At 43.1% G+C, this 14,714-nt stretch overlaps 2 long non-coding RNA genes across 2 annotated transcripts in view; both read left to right on the top strand.

Annotated features, from left to right (window-relative positions):
- Positions 1 to 14,714, top strand: part of LOC148136045 (uncharacterized) — a 421,214-nt gene that overhangs the window by 135,597 nt on the left and 270,903 nt on the right. The gene's annotated exons all lie outside the window — the stretch shown is intronic.
- Positions 12,622 to 14,714, top strand: part of LOC148136048 (uncharacterized) — a 51,330-nt gene continuing 49,237 nt past the window's right edge. Inside the window, exon 1 of the long non-coding RNA XR_015754683.1 lies at positions 12,622 to 12,880. This is a non-coding gene — a long non-coding RNA (uncharacterized LOC148136048). The remainder of the gene's footprint in view (positions 12,881 to 14,714) is intronic.

Here is a 14,714-nt window from a genome sequence, read left to right as displayed (position 1 = left end):
TTACTGGGACCTTGACCAAGACATTTGTATCTTCACTAGCCAATGGAGAGGTACCGGAGGACTGGCAAGCAGCTAATGTTGTTCCTCTGTTCAAGACTGCAATTCGGGATAATCCAGGAAGTTATAAACTGGTGAGTCTTTCATCAGTCATTGGGAAGCTATTGACAGAATTGTCTGGGATCGGATTTAAGCACATTTGGAAAAGCACTGTCTAATTAGGGGCAGTGAGCATGGCTTTGTGTAGGGCAGGTTGTGTCATACTAACTTGGTTGAATTTTTTGAGGTAGTGATCGATGAGAGTAGAGCGGGTGGATATTGTCTCCATGGATTTTAGTCAGGCTTTTGACAAGGTCCATCTTGGTAGGCTCATCCAGAAGAGTATAATGCATGGGATCCACAGTAACTTGGCCGCATGGATTCAGAATTGGTTTGCCCATAGAAGGCAGAGAGTAGTTGTGGAAAGGTGTTTTTCTGGCTGGAGAATGGTGACTAGTGGTGTTCCGCAGGGAATCATACTGGGACCTCTGCTTTTTAACAGATATAAATGACTTGGATGAAGTTGTAGATGGGTGGGTTAGTAAGTTTGTAGATGATGCAAAGATCAGTAGAGTTGTGGATATTGTAGAAGGTTGAGAGAGGATGTAGTGGCATATAGATCAGTTGCAGAAATGGGCGGAGAAATGGCAGATGGTGTTTAATCCGTCTGTTTGAGGTGCTACTCTTTCGGAGATCAAATGTTAAGGAAAAGTATATAGTTAAGGGCAGAACCCTGAACACATTGATGTACAGCGGGATATTAGGGTTCACATTCGTAGGTCTCTGAAAGTGGCCACGCATGTAGATAGGGTATTAAGAAGGTGTGTGTCATACTTCCAGTCTTGGTCAGGACATTGAGGCCACGAGTCAGCATGTCATTTTGCAGCTGTATATGACATTGGTTAGGCCATATGTAGAATATTGCATTCAGTTCGAAGTTAAAAATCACACAACACCAGGTTATAGTCCAACAGGTTTATTTAGAAATACTAGCCTTTGGAGCGCTTTTGGTGGTTGTGGAATATAAGATCGTAAGACACAGAATTTATAGCAAAAGTTTACAGTGTGATGTAACTGAAATGATATATTGAAAAAGACCTGTGTCTTTTACCTTATACTCCACAACCACCTGATGAAGGAGCAGCACTTCGAAAGCTAGTGCTTCCAAATAAACCTGTTCGACTGTAACCTGGTGTTATCTGATTTTTAACTTTGTACATCCCAGTCCAACACCAGCATCTCCAAATCATGGCATTCACTTCTGGTTGCCACATTACAAGAAAAATGTGGAGGCTCTGGAGAGGAGGCAGAAGGGATTACCAGGATGCTGCCTGGAAAAAGGGTATGAGATATAAGTTGAGGCTTGGAAAAACTCCTGTTGTTTTCTCTGAACTATCAGAGGCTGCGGGGAGACTTAATAGAGGTCTATTGGAGACAGTGAGGAACGTGGATGCTGGAGTCAACTGAAAGTGTGTGGCACTTGAAAAGGCATAGCAGGTCAGGCAACATGCAACAAGTGATGATGTTTTGGGCAGGATCAAACTTCATGACTGGGGAGGAGGAAGGGTGTTGAGAGATAAATAGGAGAAAGGGGGTTGGGGTTAGGGAAAGGTGGGCAAAGGTAGGAAGCGATAGTGACATGTCGGTGGGAAGGATGGAGCGGATAGGTAGGTAGATCAGGTCAAGAGGGCAGATCCAAGTCAGAGGGTTGGATCTGGGATGGGGTGGGGTATAGGGAGATTTGGAAACAGGTGAATTCAATGTTTATGCCACGTGGTTGTGGGCTCCTGAGGTGGAAGAGAATGTGTTCCTCCTCCACCTTTACATGTGGCCTTGTGTAGGCAGTGGAGGAGGCCCAGAATGGTGGGGTTGGTTAGTGCTTACAGACCAGAGATGTTCACTGAACCATTCCGCAAGTTTGCGCTTGGTCTTTCTGATGTAGAGACCACATCAAGAGCACCAGATGCAATAAACGAGATTGGAGGATATACAAGTAAATCTCTGCCGGATTTGAAATGATCCTCTGGGGCCTTGGATGAAGGTGAGGTGGGAGGTGAGGTCACAGGTTTTGCACCTCTTTCGGTAGCAGGGGAAGGTGCCAACAGTGGAGAGGGAGTTAGTGGGAGCATGGACCTAACAAGGGAATCACCGAGGGAACGGTTCCTATGGAATGCAGATAGAGGTAACGAGGGAAAGATATTTTTGGTGGCAGGATCTGACAGCAGATGGCAAAAGTGGCAGAGGATGTGCATGAGATTTGGAGATTGGTGCAGTAGACTGAAGCAGCTGAATACAAGGAATAACTGGCATTAAAGGAAACTAAAATATACACCAATCAGAAAAATTTGAAGCTGGCAAATATATCACAGTGTAAAATCACACATTTCTTTCTGCTCTCTATCTTTGGATCATTCTCTGTTTTTCTCTGACCCTTCAATCCTTTGTGCACCTTAATGTCCTTGAAAATATATCTGACAGTCAAGACATTGATAAAGAGAATAAAAGTGAATGGGAACATTGGTTCATGGTGCTTCCAGGCATTAAATTAAAGTAGTAAGGAGTGTTCTTCAAAAGAAAAAAGTACAAATTGTTGCTCGAACACTCATTGCAGTTTTTTCACTGCAATACTTAAATTTATTCTCATCAGATGAAAACTATCAAAAGAAGAAAACAACAGTGAACCAGACAGAGCAGTTAATTGTTGTGATTCTGTTCGCTGAGCTGGAAATTTTTGTTGCAAACAAAAATTTCCAGCTCTGCGAACAGAACCACAACAACGAGCGCCCGAGCTACAAATCTTCACCCAAACTTTGAAGAACAGTTAATGGTCAAGTGACTGAGAATGTAGATTACACTACAAGCAGGAGTGATGCCCGAAAAACATGATTGATGATAATAATAATAATATGCAAATCTGCGAAATATAACATAAAAAACAATGAACAATAGATCAGATGGTGACATGGCCAAAACATGGTGAGTGTTGCATGTAGAAAGACCACACTTATCCTGAACCAGGAATATAATCACCACTAGACTAACTGTAAGAGAGAAAAACAAAGAGACTTGAAGTTACTGGCCAAACATTCTCCATGTCTGAGGTCAGACAATAGGTAATGGCACAAAATTAATTGTTGTTCCATGTCATGACGTTTAAAGAATCTGAATCACAGAAGCTTACTCTCTCTAAATGAATCGTTTGCATTTTTAAAAGACATTGGAAAGAACAAGAGCAGCACATTCCTTGCAGAAACATGGTCATGTACTTTTTTTTTTGAGGTTGGCAAGTTTCACCTGCTTTATAGGTTACTTAAACTGGCTTAAGTTTCCCATAAGACCACAATATCTAGGCAAAGACATCCCGGATCAATAAAATAATGGAAGCCAGGACGAGTTGGAATGAAAGGTTTGTTTCTGTGCTGTACATCTCTTTGACTCTATAACCTAACTTAGACATTGATTGTGAAGTTTCTATATTTGATTTTGGAACAGATTACCTCCAGATTAGTATATTCACACTAGATGAACTACAGTACAGGGCACTGAATCACTCCACAGTGTTCACAAATTGACACACTCCACAATATGGATGAGCAAGTGATCAAGCATCGAGTCCCTCCCTCGTGTACAGGACTGAACATCCTGACAATCTGAACCATGAATGTATTCAGAAATGAATCCAATCACCATGTCCCAAGTTGGATACCCACCGTAATCAGAAGAACTTCAACATTCTCCCGACCTGTCCAAGACTATATTCCCCAGCGAAATAGAATCTGAATCCATGCACCATTAGTCATTGCAACTGTTCAGTTTAGAAATCAGACACTTTATCTGGGATTAAGCAAAGCTTCTATCTTTGGCCCTCTCCTTGTGAATGGAAAAGATCCTTCTCCTAGATTTGGAACACACACTGGGGCTGGAAGTTGCCATAGTTTCCCCAGCATTCTCCATAGAGATCATTACAGCTTGGAATCAAAGACGAATAAACACATAGCTAAGTTGATAATCAAAGACAAAATAACAATCCCAAAGGAAGGCACAATGGAGTATCTTCATACAGACCATAATTGTTCAGGGAACATCAAAGGATAACAGCAACAATGAACAAGGTGGGAAACATCCTGTTGGACAAAATTGTTTGATCCTCTGTGGGACAGCTGCTACCAAAGCACTCCAGACCTCAGTGTTTGTCCTATTAAACTCCACACCACAGTACTATGCATTGTTTTACAAATGGCACAATTGCATGCCTTTTTCATAAAACAATATATGTCATCATTGGAACCCTGCGCTTAAAACTTCTCCCAGCAATCAGTCCTCACAAATATCATGCTCCCACACATCCACTGACTGACAAAAACACACAAGATGATCAAACCATTCTGTGCTGAGCCTCACATTGTTCCATAACCACTTGCTCAACCCATCCATTGCATCTGGGCTCCCATTTGGAGCAAGCTGCTTGTGCAAGATCCACCAAGAAAATACCTTCACATCAAGGAATGTGAAACATCAAATGTTACTAAGAGGTGGGTTGTTACAAAACCTATCTGAACAATAGCCGGCTTTGAACTATGACAGAGAGACTGATCTTGCTAAACTGCTTGCTAGACCAGTCAGGGCCAGTGCTCCGCCAAATGTCATCAATGTGGCCTCTGCAAACGAGTTATAGAGAAACAGACAATGCTGCACATTGCTGAGGAGCCTCTTACTTGACAAACTATTCATTTTTAACCCAGTAAGTGAGGACACCATCGTCTAGCAATGGGATTTGCCTTGCTAAATGAAATAAAATAATTACCAGCCATCAGCAGATATAAATATGATTGAATACAGAAATTTATATCAGTTAAGTTGTTACAAAACTTACCAGGGACACCAACAGTTTCGAGGCTGCATCCATCTTGGACTCTGAGGTATCCTCAACACTAGATAGGGCAGAGCCAATCAGCCTTTGAGCTGTTCTGAGGGGCCAAGTATGATTTCTTTTGATGACATTTGGCTGAGCACTGGCCCTGACTGGTCTAGCAGCAGTTTAGCAAGATCAGTCTTTCTCTCTCATAGTTCAAAGCCGGCTATTGGTCAGATAGGCTTTGTAACGACCCACCTCTTAGTGACCTTTGGTGTTTCACATTCTGTTTGTGAGGTCACAGCTTTCAAGCGTTCCACATGTTTGTTCTGGACTGTCTCACTGACCCAAATTTTGTAAGTGGCAGGACCTGACCTCAAGTTAAACTTGCCTCTTAACCATACAGGGCCATTCCCTTGGTTCAAGCACCAAACTTCATCCCGTTGATTAAATTGTCTCTCTCGCTTAGAGGAAGCATTGCTGTTCCTGCACTCATTTCACTCTGCCCTCAAGGTCTGGAAATATCTGGGTTAACCTGTTGCAGAGTCTTCTCCCCATCAGCTACTCTGTTGAAGCTCTCCCTGTTGTTGTGTGAGAAGTGGACCTATAATCAAACAGGAACAAGGATAGAACATAGAACAATACAGCGCAGAACAGGCCCTTTGGCCCTCGATGTTGCGCCGACCTGTGAAATATTCTCAGCTCGCCCCCCTACATTATCCCAAAATCATGCATGTGCTTATCTAAGGATTGTTTAAATCTCCCTAATGTGGCTGAGTTGACTACCTTAGCAGGTAGGGCATTCCACGCCCTTACCACTCTCTGCGTAAAGAACTTGCCTCTGACATCAGTCTTAAATCTATCACCCCTCAATTTGTAGTTATGCCCTCTTATACAAGCTGACATCATCGTCCTAGGAAAAAGTATTTCACTGCCTACCCTATCTAATCCTCTGATCATCTTGTATGTCTCTATCAAATCCCCCCTTAGTCATCTTCTTTCCAATGAGAAAAGACCCAAATCTCTCAGCCTTTCCTCATAAGACCTTCCCTCCAGACCAGACAACATCCTGGTAAATCTCCTCTGCACCTTTTCCAATGCTTTCACATCCTTTCTGTAATGGGGCGACCAGAACTGTACACAATATTCCAAGTGGGGCTGCACCAGCGTTTTGTATAGTTGGTATCAAGAGATGCTGCAGGCCACTTCTTTAAGCCTGTCTTCAGCATTTGGACCACTCTTTCTGCTTGACCAGCCATTCTCAATAGAGGCCCTGTTACATTTGAAGGGGGCCACAGTCTGAAAATCCTGAGAAGGGGAGCCCCAAAGGTTTATGAGGGGCCTGGTAACTGAACCGATGAAATACCTAAGCAACAACCTTCATTAGAGTCAGTAGTTTCCTTCCTATTTATAATATCATTCCATCACACCGTTTGAATTTGGCGCACCTGGTAAATTAATTTCCTTCAGCTCCTCTCATGCAGCCTCACTTCAGAATCAGTCACAAAGCAACATATTCAATCAAGGGTTCTCTTAGTAACTTTAAAACATGTGTGTTTGGATATATCATATGCTAAGGTAGGTTGTGAAAAGTGCTTATTACTGTATATCAAGTCACTGAAAATGTTTTAAAACCCAAGATTTGGGTGACAGCATTTTTTGTCGGTAATGTATCTGTGTTTTGTGTGCTCATTCCCAAGTCAAAAACATTTAGGCAGCCTTCCCAAACCATTTCTCAGTCATGTTGTCAATTTAGCTAGAAGAAAAAGCAAAATCATTTTTTTTTTCATTTTTGGCAGATTTTAGAGAATGCGTATGACAAGGAAAATTGAAAAGGGAAAATTATATTATTATGCATGTATGCTATGTCATTTGCTAAATCTCAGTTGAAATTTTAAATTTCCACAATAATTTAGTTAATTTGGCAACTAAACATATATAGTGAGTTTTCCCAAGTCACAACATCTCTCATATGCTTCACTGAGGTAAGATGTTACGCAATGTTACATCATGACTACTGCTATTCTTTATTACACCTACACCTTGAAAGGATGTCGGGTGTATGCTTATTTCATATATATATAAGAAAAAGAAAAAAAGCAAACAGAAGAAATTAGTTCCGGGGCAGGAGAGGTGTGCTGGAACCAGAGAAGAGCTCCTTGGGGGTGGGGGGGGGGGCTGTGGCCAAAAACAGTTGAGAATCACTGGACTAGACCATTGGACAATAGATGCATAGAGCTGTCGTTATATGCCGAATGCCTTTCGACTATAGGAAATATTCAAATTCCCTGCTGGTAAATGACATTCCATTGTCCGTGACCACTTCCAGGAGACTGTATATCACAAAAGATGCTGACAGCTTCTCAATTGCCATCCCTGAGTTTGCCAAACAGACTTTATGCATTATCCAACCACTTGAATGGGCATTCACACTGACCAAGAACATTATGCTGGTCCTTTCATCGGAACAATCAACTTGTAGGCAAAAGTGAGGACTGCAGATGCTGGAGATTAGAGTCGAGAGTGTGGTGTTGGAAAAGCACAGCTGGCCAGGCAGCATCCAAGGAGCAGGAAAATTGATGTTTCGGGCAAAATAATAAGAAAAAGAAACAAAGCAAATAGAAGAAATTAGTTCCAGGAAGGCCCTGGAACCGGAGAAGAGCTCCTAGGAGGGCAGTGGCCAAAAACTGGTTGAGAATCACTGGGCGAGACCATTGGACGATGGATGAAGGGCTTTTGCCTGAAATGTCGATTTTCCTGCTCCTCGATGCTGCATTTCCAGCACCACACTAACCAACATCTAACCAAATCCAGGGTTTTCACAGCCATTTCGCAGTGGGAGCGCTGCTGGTAGCAATTGTTACCCTTCTTGGCACTCTGGGCATATCCAACCCTGGCCACCAGCCATAGCTTCTTGCTAGTATCTTCATCTTGGAAACCTCTGGATGACCTTAGTCAAGTTTGGTAGCAACCTTTACTCAGGATAATCACCCTTGCTCCCCATAATAGTATGCCGTTCTCTATGGTGATCTGGTTTCACTAGGCCTTGCTGGGTATGATGGCCCTTCTGTCTCCCCCATTACTACCAGCTGCTTTAGTTTTGCTAGGATAGCATCTTTTTGTGTCCCTGGTTGGATATTGTCAGCAGTGACCAGGAGGGTGTCCAGGAAGTTTAAAACCAAAATGGACAGTTTCAAGGGAGGCACCACTAGAACATAACAGCACAGTAGAGGCTCTTCAGCCCTTAATGTTGAGCCGACCTGTGAAACCAATCTGAAGCCCATCCAACCTATGCTATTCCATTTTTATCCATTATGTCTATCCAATGAACATTTAAATGACCTTAGAGTCAACTACTGTTGCAGGCAGGCCGTACCACACCCCTATTACTCTCGGAGTAAAGAAGCTACCTCTGACATCTGATCAATGTACATGGACACCGAGATCGCTCTGTTCATCTGCACTACCAAGAATTTTACCATTAGCCCAGTATTCTTTATTCCTGTTGCTCCTTCCAAAGTGAATCACCTCTCACTTTTCCGCATTAAACTCCATTTGCCACCTCTCAGCCCAGCTCTGCAGCTTATTTACGTGCCTCTGTAACCCACAACATCCTTCGGCACTATCCACAAGCTTAGCATCATCCACAAATTTACTAACCTATCCTTCTTCACCCTCATTCAGGTCATTTGTAAAAATGACAAACAGCATAGAGTCATAGCTTTGCGGTACACCACTAGTAACTAAACTCCAGAATGAACATTTTGCATCAACCACCACCCTCTGTCTTCTTTCAGCTAGCTAATTTCTGGTCCAAACCACTAAATCACCCTCAATCCCATGCCTCTGTATTTTGTGCAATAGTCTACCATATCAAACACCTTATGAAATCCATATATACCACATCAACCACTTTACCCTCATCCACCTGTTTGGTCACCTTCTCAAAGAACTCATTAAGGTTTGTCAGCTATGACCTACCCTTCACAAAACCATGTTGACTATCCCTAATCAATTTATTTCTATCTCTTATAACCTTTTCAACACATTACCTACAAAGGAAGTAAGGCTCACTGGTCTATAATTACTTGGGTTGTCACTACTCTCCTTTTTGAGCAAGGGAACAGCATTTGCTATCCTCCAGTCTTGTGGCACTATTCCTGTCGACAATGATGACATAAAGATCAAAGCCAAAGGCTCTATAATCTCCTCCCTGGTTTCCCAGAGAATCCTAGGATAAGTCCTATCCACCCCAGGGGTCTTTCCTATTTTCACACTTGAGAGAATTGCTAACAACCCCTCCTTGTGCACCTCAATCCCATCTAGCCTAATAGCCTGTATCTCAGTATTCTCCTCGACAACATTGTCTTTTTTGAGTGTGAATATTGATGAATAATATTCATTTAGTGCTTCCCCTGTCTCCTCTGACTCCACGCATAACTTCCCACGACTATCCTTGATTGGCCCTAATTTTACTCTAGTGAAGTATCTGCTTGTGGGAGGTGGCTCAAGGCATCTGTATTAGTCGTTTGGGTTCCTAGACAATGAGAAAAAATGAGGACTGCAGATGCTGGAGAGTCAGAGTCAAAATGGTGGCGCTGGCAAAGCATAGCAGGTCAGGTAGCGTCCGAGGAGAAGGAGAGCCAATGTTTCATGCGTATGACCTTCATCAGGAATGGAGAATGTTCTAACTTGTACTTGTACGTGCTGGGAATAAGGGCCCAATCCTGAATTCTACCAGAAGCAGTGGGCAGCACCACCTTGTCTTCCTTCAGTCACCTTAGCAGGGGTTTGTGATCTGTTACTAAGACAAATCCCCAAGCATAAAGGTACTGGTGACTGCCAAACCTTGTTTCTCTATCTGAGCATATTAGTGTTCAGCATCATCCAAGGTCTGGGAAACACACACATATGGGGCGTTCCTCTTCATTTGGCCACTGTTGAGCCAATACTATCCTGCTAATCCACGGAGAGGCATCGCATGTCAGCACCACTTCTCGCTTGGATTGTGGTGGGCCAACACCCTAGATGATGATAGCTGCCTTTTCACTTCTCTAATAAGGGCTACTTCTTTGCTATGTGACTGTTTCTAACGTTGATCTTTTTTCGTTGCAGGTGTAAAGGCGCCAAGAAGGAGGCTAGGTTCATATGAATTTCCTTTAATAATTCATTAACCCAAGGAAAGACGTAAGCTGCAGTCCACATGTGGGAGCTGGGCTCCTTTGATCACCTTCACTTTCTCTACCAATAGGTGTAACCCAGTTTGTCAACTCTTTAACCCATCCAAGATATCTGTTCACCTGGGAAAAACATTAAGCATGATGTCCAAGTTCTCAAAGTGCTCCTTATTGTTCTTCACAGTTATTAGTATGTCATCCAGATAAATGGTAACCAGGGGTAGCCCTTGTAAAATGCTCTGCTGCCAAAAGGCACAGGCTGATGATACCCCAAAATGGCAGTCTTGTATATTGATATAAATGCTTATGGGTATTAATTATAGCATTCTTCTGGCACTCCTCATCCAGTTACAATTACAGGTCAGTGTGGCTCATGCCGAGCTTCATGAAGAACAGCCCACTTCCCCCCCCAGCCCCACTCCCTCCAACCTTGTGTACAAGTCCCCCATGAAAGGGATTGGTCATTTATCCAGCTGTGGAAAGGAGTTTACCATTTGCCTAATATCCCCACAAAGACAAACTGTACTGTCAGGTTTCACAATTGGTATGACTGGTAGTGCCCATTCTACAAACTAGTTTGATGATTCCTTGGCTGTCCAACCTCTTCATTTTTACCTTTGCCCGCAATGCAAATGGCGCCCAGCAGACTGTCGAAAATCTCGGAATTGCTTCCTGGTCAGTATGGGGTCATGTGACTTTGGCCCCTTTGAAAATCTCAAGCCCTTCCTGAAATACTCCTTCGTATTTTACAAGGACTTCATTGTGGCAGCCATGTTCTGATCGAAAATTGTTGAGCCAATCAAGGTGAATCTTTCTCAACCAATTCTATTCCAATAGGTTTGGCCCAGAGTCTTTTACTACCATCAGCGGTAACTGCACCAACTGCTTCTCACAGGAGACAGGAACTGAAATCATAGCCTTAATCTGCAACATTTCCACAGTGTATCTTCTCAGGCTGGCTGGGATCTATGTAAACTTAAGGGTTGTACTCCTGAGTGAATGTGGTCAAAAACAGATTCTGCACCGACAGATACAGCTGCACCATTATCAACCTCCATTGGAACTCGGTGACATTTAACCAAACATTAATTTTAGTTGGTTCTGATTCGGATGTCACTAAGCAATTTGAATTGTTCCAAAGCACATATAGAGGGACTTTACAGGATGTGCACTCTCCTGGGTGCAGGCCTGAGATTTCTTAATCTAATCAGGCCTTGTAGCTCTCCATTGCTATCTCAAATCTGCATTCTGACAGCAACTATAATGGCTTGTCAGCCCATTTCCTGGAGAACTTTTGAGCCACGTAGCCGAGACTCAGTTTTGTTGTGAGGTTCTACTGTGGGCTGACCTGGGGACCTCTGCTCAGCATATACCCTTCGTTACACTCAGTGGTTGCCTACAGTCGAGTGTTGTTCCCTTAGCTCAGTTGGAGAGGTAAGGGAGTCTATTTCTATCGGAATGCCCTGTAGCTCCCACAGTCCACTTGGTGCATTTTCTAATGACAACACCATTTGCAGTGTCTGTTTGAAGTCCAGTTGTGCTTCAGCTAATAGGCACTTCTGTATGGTTACATCATTAATCCCACATACCAAGCAGTCTCTCAGCACCTCAAACCCATAACCCAAAATCACATGCCTCTGCCAGTCATCTCAACCTCGTCAAAAATCCCAATACGGATTTCCCCTGTTGTCTGACAGTCAAATAAAACTGAAAGTGTCTCAGAATTAGAGGAGGTCTGGGTTGTAATGTTCCTTACTCAGCTCCATAAACTATTAGAAGGTTTTAGTGTCTGGTGAGAAAGTTAAGCCTCTTAGAACGGAGAATGCTGCGTTCTGCAAGCATTCAGAAGGATTACTCATTGCTTTTAATCTGCCCCAATGTCATTTGCCTGGAAAAATATTGCATTCTTTCCACATACTAGGCTCAGTCTTCGACAGCAGGATCAAATGACTCAAGCTTCCTAAATAAAGACACGATTCCAGAAATGCTTACGCTAACTCCAAGATGACTGGGAGCAAGTGAATGTCCTTCAGGCATGTCATGTTTTCTGTGAAGATTAGAGTGGTGCTGGAAAAGCACAACTGGTCAGGCAGCATCCGAGGAGCAGGAGAATCGACGTTTCGGGCAAACCTGCTCCTTGGATGCTGCCTGACCTGCTGCGCTTTTCCAGTACCACTCTAAACTTGACTCTAATCTCCAGCATCTGCAGTACCCACTTCCACCTATGTCATGTTTTCTGTGTCATTGGCACTGAAATAACTGCACGGAGACCAGTTTCCCGTCACCAAGTTACCCTTCATTTACTGTGCCCAGCACACTGACTGTGGCCAGCCAGCTCAGAATTAGTCACATGACTGAGGAGATTCTTATTACCTGGTTATATTTATATTTTTATTCAAAGTCCACATGAAGTTACAACAGATAACAAGCACTGTACATCAAAGCTCAGCAGAGAAATGGTTAACATTGCACACCCCAAATCTCATTGTAAACAATAACATAAAACATTGTAACAATGCTGCCCCTTAAACAAGGTTATGTTGCCCTTGGTTTTTTTCAAGAGGAGTTATAAAGTCAGTGGTGCTGCAATGATTAACAGACACTGCCTAAGTCAACAATCAGAGGAGACCTTTATGTTTTTTTTTAAAACACAGTTGTACAGGGGAGCAGCCATTTCTCCCAATTCAGGCTTTTTCTAGTTTAATTTAGTTTTAGCAGGCAGCCAAAAACTGCCAGCAGACAGAGAAGCAGCTACAGTGAAAAGAGGTTCCATACTTCAACAAAGGTCTTGCCTAAAATGAAATCTCTCCTGCCTGTAAGAACCTGTATTTGAATTTACTAAGGGGTGTGGGATGTTGTGGGAATTGGAACAGCTTTGTTAAGTTGCGTTCGAGTTGGCTGTGTTTTCAAATAGTTAAGTTATTCTAAATTCTGTTTTACTTTGTTTGTGTTTCAACTGTAATGTATAAATAAATTCTATTTTCCTTGAAGCCATGTGGTTTGACCAGCTGCATCACTCCTAGAACATCCACTAAATATCTGCCTTTATAAAATAAAAGTTAGGGTCAGGGTTACCTTTGTAAAATATTTTGCAATGGTCCAGGCTGGTCCATAACAGATTGGAGACTCTTGGTGAGATTGATTCTACTTGGGTTAGAGTTATTTGTCTTTAATGAGGTGAATGGTGGGTGTTAATGTCTTTTGTTCCGGCTATTGAATTTAGTTGGTTTAAGCAGTGCTTGGTATAGTAAGTGCTATTTCAGTCACTAAGAGTTTTCTCGGGGTGGAAGTGAGTTTGTGGCTTGACAAGAGGTGAACAAGGCAAAGCTGCTGGAAATGGTAGACAAGCTGGCGTTAGGGTCACCTTCATCCCTGAGAAAAGGAGACAATTGCAGCAATACACAATTACATTTTAATTTGCTGGAAATGCCATCAGAATCTTTAGAAATGGCTAAAATTAAATTGAAAATAAATCAGCCTGATTTAGAAGCAAAAGATAGAGAGAGAGAAAAAGCAATCAAATGGCTTGAATTACGATTTAAGGCAGAGCAAAAAGGAAAGGACAGAATTGTTTTAGCAGAACAAAAAGAAATGGAAAGAGAAGACAGGAAGAAAGAGAGAGAGACAGAGTTGAAACTTCAGAAATTGGCACTTCAACAGGAAAGTTGGCTTAAAAGGATGGAGGTGAAGGTAGGAGGGACGTTCTGTGAGGAAACTGGTAAGGATGAGAAAACCCATCATGGCCAAAGGCCTGGTTGGTATCTGTTTAAATATACAAGGAGAAAGTGAGGACTGCAGATGCTGGAGATCAGAGCTGAAAATGTGTTGCTGGAAAGGCGCAGCAGGTCAGGCAGCAGATTCCTGAAGAAGGGCTCATGCCCGAAACGTCGATTCGCCTGCTCCTTGGATGCTGCCTGACCTGCTGCGCTTTTCCAGCAACACATTTTCAGTGTGAATCCTCTTGCAAGGATGCCTGCCTTGAAGAAGTTTTCCTCCGCTCTCTACAAGAATCTCAGTGAGTCTCGCTCTCTCACTGCAACCCCCAGGTCACCTCCTCTGCCCTGAAGCTCTTCTCCACTGCAGGCACCCTGCCTCTATTCCCGATGAAGTGTTTTTGGCTGAAACGTCGATTTTCCCGCTCCTCAGATGCTGCCTGACCTGCTGTGCTTTTCCCGCACCACTCTAATCGAGACTGGTTTCCAGCATCTGCAGTCCTTGTTTTTACCTAGTAATACAAAATAGTAAAAAAAAACATACAACTGACAGAACTGGTTATTGGTCGGCATATAGAAGCCAGCTATTGGTCGGCCTACACACTTTCCAGCTATCGGATGGCTTACTCACCAACTAACAGTCTGCCTACACACGGACTGACTATTGGTCCACCTTACGCACCTTGTAGTTATCGTTCAGATTGCACACAGGCCAGCTATTTGTCGGCCTGCACGCCTCGCAGCCACGGGTCAGCCTCCACACCTTGTGGCTATCATCAGCCTACACTCCTTGTGGCTATGGGTCGCCCTACACACGGGCCAGCTATCAGTCAGCATACATATCTTCCAGCTATTGGTTAGCCTACACACTTTCTGGCTATCAGTTGGCTTACACACCTTCTGGCTATTGGTCCACTTACACACCTTCGAGTCGTC

This window comes from Chiloscyllium plagiosum, unplaced genomic scaffold, assembly GCF_037043375.1.
Source record: "Chiloscyllium plagiosum isolate Xiang-an unplaced genomic scaffold, Cpla_swu_hap1 HiC_scaffold_47, whole genome shotgun sequence".
NCBI lineage: Eukaryota > Metazoa > Chordata > Chondrichthyes > Orectolobiformes > Hemiscylliidae > Chiloscyllium > Chiloscyllium plagiosum.
The sequence above is the reverse complement of the archived record's forward strand: the minus strand, read 5'-3'. Positions and strand labels throughout refer to the sequence as shown.